The sequence below is a fragment of the Anoplopoma fimbria genome, chromosome 2, assembly GCF_027596085.1.
Source record: "Anoplopoma fimbria isolate UVic2021 breed Golden Eagle Sablefish chromosome 2, Afim_UVic_2022, whole genome shotgun sequence".
Taxonomy (NCBI): domain Eukaryota; kingdom Metazoa; phylum Chordata; class Actinopteri; order Perciformes; family Anoplopomatidae; genus Anoplopoma; species Anoplopoma fimbria.
This window is the reverse complement of record NC_072450.1, coordinates 23,966,891-23,973,061: the sequence shown is the minus strand read 5'-3', so window position 1 is coordinate 23,973,061 and position 6,171 is coordinate 23,966,891.

Sequence of the window (6,171 nt, the reverse complement as noted above, 5' to 3'; positions counted from 1 at the left end):
AGGTGAGATGACACCAGTATCTGTCATACCAGTGTGATGGAGAGAAAAATGGATGTTCAGATAACATATCAGAATGACAAACTGCGAAGTAGGCCTAAAAGGTAAAGGAAGTAAGGTGATACATTTGTTTTAGCACTCCCAACTTCCAAATGATGGTACAACAAAACAAAATGTATCACAATCCTAAATATTAGGTGTAGCCTAGTGTTAAATCTCCCCAAATCCCCAAATGTCCCACATCTCTGGGATTTGTGCAACTATGTGTATTGAGATTCTATTACAATATCCTGCAGTACATTTATAATATGTTGTTTTTATTTTCAATTATTTTGGGGTCCCATGGTGGCTTTTGGCCCCTGTGCAGCAGGCTCTATAGGTCTTTCTGCATCCAAGAAGAGCAGAAACATGGACAATCACAATTTTTCTTGTTGACTGTTTAGTCACTATCAACATATTTTCATTTCCTTTATTAAAAAGGAACATTTTTGGATAACAAGTTGACTTATAATTTGTACACAAATGCCTCAGTATTACTAAACACTTTAGCCAGTCTTACCTCAATCCTATTTACCTCCCACCACATATACATAAACCCACATTGTCTCTGGACCCTGCTTGAAATACATCAGTATTTTCTTTCTTCATTTGTCATGGAGTATACCTGCTTATGTCTATAATTCACATTCTGTCTGCATGACTTTTCCAAGCAAATCATAGTCTTCTGTTTTCATGTTGTTAAGTGCAATATCCTATTCTAAAGACGGGTATTCCCCGTTCAGAAAAGAAGAAATGTTGTTATAAGTTAACATTTTTTGTAACTTAAGTATCAAGGATAATATTTCTGCTTTTGAAGACAGAATCAATTGTGTTTTGAAGAATTAACATAGTAAATCTAACTTGATCATCAAATTAATTTACAGTGTTTTGTTAGGAAAAATTGGGACCTTCTGGCACCTTAATTAATACATGAACTCAGATGTCCCGACCATTAAAGATAAGAGAGATTTTCTTTCGCAGTGCTTGACTCGGCTGACTTCACTATCCTGTTTAGGGAATTGTGGTCTAACTTGTTGTTCCCTCACCAGACAATGATGCAGCTGGTCAGGACAATCTCCGTTGTTCCTCTGTAGAAGGTGGAAAGGATGGGTGGGAGGAGGAGTGATCTCTTCACATGGAGGAGGTGGTGGAGACTCTGTTGGGCTTTCTTGGTAAAGGCTGTGCAGATGCTCGATCAGCTGAGGTCATCAGCATTGTGCACACCAAGAAACTTGTTGCTCCTGACCTCCTTCTTGCAAGGAGCCGTTGATGAGAAGAGGGAGGTGGGCAGCGTGGGCCTTCCTTAAGATAATCGTTCTCTTTCATCAAGTCAAAGTTGTTTTCATGTCTGTCAGCGTCGCCAAAACATGAAAGAGAGAGAGAGAGAGAGAGAGAGAGAGAGAGAGAGAGAGAGAAGAGACCAATTCTCTGCTTAAGTGAACTAAAATCATAAGTAATTTTAACATTGATCACATGGTAACTTTGGCTAAATATGCTTGAGTGAATTGAAGCTTTATAACACTTAAATTAGTTTTTGATGGCGGCACCTTTATTTTTAATGGATAGATCCAGATGTGTAGCCACATTTTGTATTGTATTGTATATTTTTTTAAACCTTGAAGTCTTTTTAGAGTGAAAACAACATTTTGTGATTAAACTGTCTTTACATAACATGTTTGATGGTTGGTTGGTCATAGTTATGTACCCACTGAAGGTCTGTGGGGTTCGTTTGTGGGAAGTGAATTCTTCTGCCAAGAAATGAAATGTGCAAAAGGGGGGAAATTATAATAAAACTGACCACAGCATGCTGCCTTGGTCTTGCCATGGTGCAGGAGCTGCTGGTTCCACTAAACGTATTCATAGCTCTGGGCTGGAGAGCAGCTACTGTGTGTTAGACTACGATGTAATAATTCCTGTAACAAGGCATGTGGAACTAGTCGTAACTGAAAAATAAAACAGATGGTTTTGGGGAAATAGAGAGCGAAAACAGCAAAAAACACTGTCCTTGTGTTTAAAGTGCAATTGACTCACCAATCTTTCCCAGATGGAAAAAGCCTCCGAATACTTTCCACTTGTGAAACAGCGCCAAACTGTGGAGGATCAAAACACAGGATGGTTTCAAGCTGCAGAATCTTACTTTTATTAAGTGTGAGTTCTATATTCAATGATGTGATGCAAAACATTTTCCCTGAATTGTGTACTTATGCAGTATCAATGAGGAATTGGTGTAAAATAACTTGTAAATATTTGTGAGAATGGTTTATTTGGGGTATGACTTAATTACCTGGGCTGTTTGGTCTCACTATGAGACTTATGAGCTGTCTCTGTCGAAGCCTCTGGAAAGCTGCCTGGCTTATATCAAAGTGATTCACCTCTACTCTTCTCTGTCTGACTCTGCTTTCCATACATAACATCCATGTTTCAGAAAATATTCATGTCGCTCTGGTTGTTTTCACAGGGTTTATTCTTTTGAGTGATTTGTATTTGGAAGTGAAAACTTGATCTGTTAATATGGCAGAGCGTTTTCTAAAAGTCGTGGGTTTCCTACTTTTCAGATTGTCATCATTGTCCACTAATTTTTAAACAACAATGTAAAATACTTGATTGAGACAATCCAGTGCAATTAACAAAACATTTTTAATTGATGCTGTCAAAGTTGCATTAGCAGTTGCATGTGAATAAAGTTGTTATCTTGGCTGATTTGGATATTCAGCAGTGCATCACCAAGCAGCAAAAAAATATTTTTTCCAAAATAAAAATACCAAAACAAACAGTTTTTGCAACTTGATTTTAATGTTGCACAAACTATAGTATGCATTAAATGGTGAGCTGACATATGAAGCATAGGTATTTTAAAAAGACAATGTTTTTGGGGAAATACACTTATCTGCTTTCTTGCCAAGAGTAAGATGACAAGACTGATACAACTATTTGTTTGTGCACCAAATATGAAGCTAGCATAAGCAGTTGGTTTACTTAGCTTAGCACAAAAACAGGAAACTGAGGAAACAGCAAGCCTGACTCTGTCAAAAGGTAACAAACTCAATCTTTACAGCTAACTAAGTAAAATAATTTCTCCTCATTATAGCATTGCATTTCTATAACATTCATGCAGAGTTAAAAAAAAATATATATATATAGTTGAAACAGCTGTTTTGTGTGGAGTCTTTAAGGATTTTCAAATCTAAAAAAGCATTTGGAGTGTGTGCTTCAACACATGAGCCTTGGGAACGCTTGTCTTTAATGTGTGGTTCTCCACCCCGGCTTCACCAAACTGTGGGCGGGCAGATGGAGAGTGAGAGCCAGATGGCCACAGCTGGATGGACTAATTGGATGGGTTGTGAAGTGATAGATTGAGAGAAAGTTGAGATGGTTTGGAATGGCTGGTTTGGGTGGAGGACGAGATGAGCAGCAATGGGATCGAGCCACACCCATGTTCTCCCGCTGTTTGCCTCCAACTCCCTGCCTTGAGTAGAAAAGTGATATCATTTCATTAATTTGTAACTTTTCTGTTAAAATATGAACAGGAGAATGCACTGGGCATTTGAATGCCTCAAAACATGCAATGATGCAGAAATTCAAATAGTCCAAACGGCAAGAAAACGGTTGAGCAACCTAATTTGCAGTTGTCAGCATTTTCACTGCTCCTTGTCATCACTCGAGTCTGAATCAGTCAGAATTTGTGCACAGGATGTGAAGAACAGCTGGTGATGTGCTGACGAATTCAAGAGGTCGGAGAGAGCAGGCGGCTCGTGCAGGGATGAACACTCTGATGGAGCACTTCCCCGAGATTCCACAACACTGTGCTAATATACAGGGCTGCCATGGAAACCAGATCGGGTGGGGCATCTTAAAGAGTGACAACGACTTTGACTAGACAAGTGAGGAGTCCTGATGGCGGTGCTTCATTGACTAAATTATATGTTGAGTCACACAAGACGCTCATTCACCCTTGAGGTGAAGCAACTCAGTGCCAGAAGATTCCAGAAGAGGAGCAGACAGATTAGTCTTCTTTTTGATATACAGGGATTTGCCGAGCTGTTCTGGGGTCTTTTGGGGAAAGTCAAATGAAATTTCAAGTCTCATCAAAGCATGTCCTAAATTAAGGCACAACTTTTCAGAAGCAAATTGCATCTCAAAGTGGCTAATTATACATTTCTACAGTTGTACTTCTAAAGCTGTTTTAAATATATTTAAAGCATAGTCCTTTTAGTTCACAGGCCCAATCATTAAGGGTGTGCAGGTCCTGCCTGTCACTAATTATCTGTATTGTTCTAAGTTTCTAAGTCAAATAATTGAGGACTTGAATGATGTTTTTGTTTTCAAGTCTCAGGACGAGTCTTGATTTTGTGACATAACACTATTATCATCACCTTTTCAGCAAACAGTCGCATTAACACATCCAACAGATATGAAGCAGCAATCAAATATTCACCATCTGTTTAATTCGGTTTTGGTCTCCACCAACTCCTCTTTGGCCTTTTAACTGCTAAATGCGGAACTTGTCGGCATCCAATTCAATGCTGGGCCGGTTGTTTTTTAGAGCTTTATTTGTTGAAAAAAGCTGCAGGTTGCAGCCGAAAATAAACACTGCTCTGAAAGGCACTGAGAGTGAACCAGACATTTTAAATTTTGGACAGTAAAATTCAATGATGACTCTGGCAGTGCAACAAAATGATGCTAAAACAATCCGAAGGGCTGAGGGAAACTGTAGCATCATGGGATTCTCTGCAGGTTTGTCACTACGAGGGACAACTCTCAAACTCACGTTGTAATTTGGATGAGCAATCTTAACTTTAAAGATTTTTTTTTCACTTGTGGAATAAGACAAAGTGTCCCACCTCTTCTGCTGCTCTAACCTTGGGTCCATCCTGATACAAGATCTGAAACGCTTCACCCTCGCGGACCTACGCCCTCCACCTCTGCAGACAGCTGTGTGTGCACAGTTTAGTCACAGTTCATACCTCCTCAGTCAAACCTGACGCTGGCTATGCCATTTCCAGTAATTCTAGTCTTTCTTGACCTGTGTTTTCACACCGTGACACAAGTTGTAAATAAGCATGACCTTAACAGGGTAACGTGTGTTTCCATATCTGCAGTGTGTTGTGTGTTTGTGTGGTAGGGGAAGAAGAGGAGAAAGAAAAATTAGAGTGCTATTAGAGTGCTCCTTTAACCTGTGACCTCACACACAGTCCACCGTTTGGCCATGGGGAATTCACTTAATGTGAAAAGGAGGCCAACTTTTCCAGTGTGGCCATTTCACAGACTGTTCAGCTGGTTTTAATGAGGTCAATGGGATAAGTGGAGGAAACTAGTCTGAATCTTGTTTACCCGCCGGAATGAAAAAATAGCCGCTTTGTTAGTGTTGCAAAATGAGCTTCGCAGACGTGCACAGAATTTGGGACCCATGTGAAAATGTCTGTGCCTTTTCCTGTTGTTACGCCAACTAAGACAGATAGTCTTATGAAACGGAGGCCACAATTCATCACATTAATGAATTCATGATTAGGCCCCAAGTGGAAAGAGGATGTTATTCACACAGACAGGGCACATTTCCAAAGGACTTACAGTAAGCCCCGAAGGTAGCGAGAAGAGAGTCACTCCGACTGACCTTGGACAGTCGTGTTACTCACACTGTTGGTGTGTGTCTGCGACGTGCGTTGGTACACTACCACCCTCGCAACAACCTGCTGCGTCATCTCCCACTGAGCAGGTTGTCCTGAAAACCTCCTGGAGGAAGGAGACAAAGAAGGGCTGTGAGTTGGCAGAACTTTTGCTGGCCTTCAGGAGATGTGAAACAGACCAATTGGAGCCTAAAAACGCCAGCCAACAGTAAAGCATAATGTATACAGGAAAACAAAAATATGTTGTTGTGGTGAGTAAATACATAATTCCTCTATGCAGTAAAGACTGTTTGTGGCCCGAAATGCTGAGCCAATTTGGATCCATGTGCTAGCTGTTTAACGGGTATTTCCCCCGTCTTTTAAAGCATTCAGCCCTAATGAGTAAGCAGTTTCCATTATGTTCTGTTTCACTATGTGCTTTATTAGACAATAGGTCTATTCTCTAAATTATTGTAGGCTGACATGCACACAGCATAGAGCAGCTCAGAGCAGGGTATATTCCAATCCTACT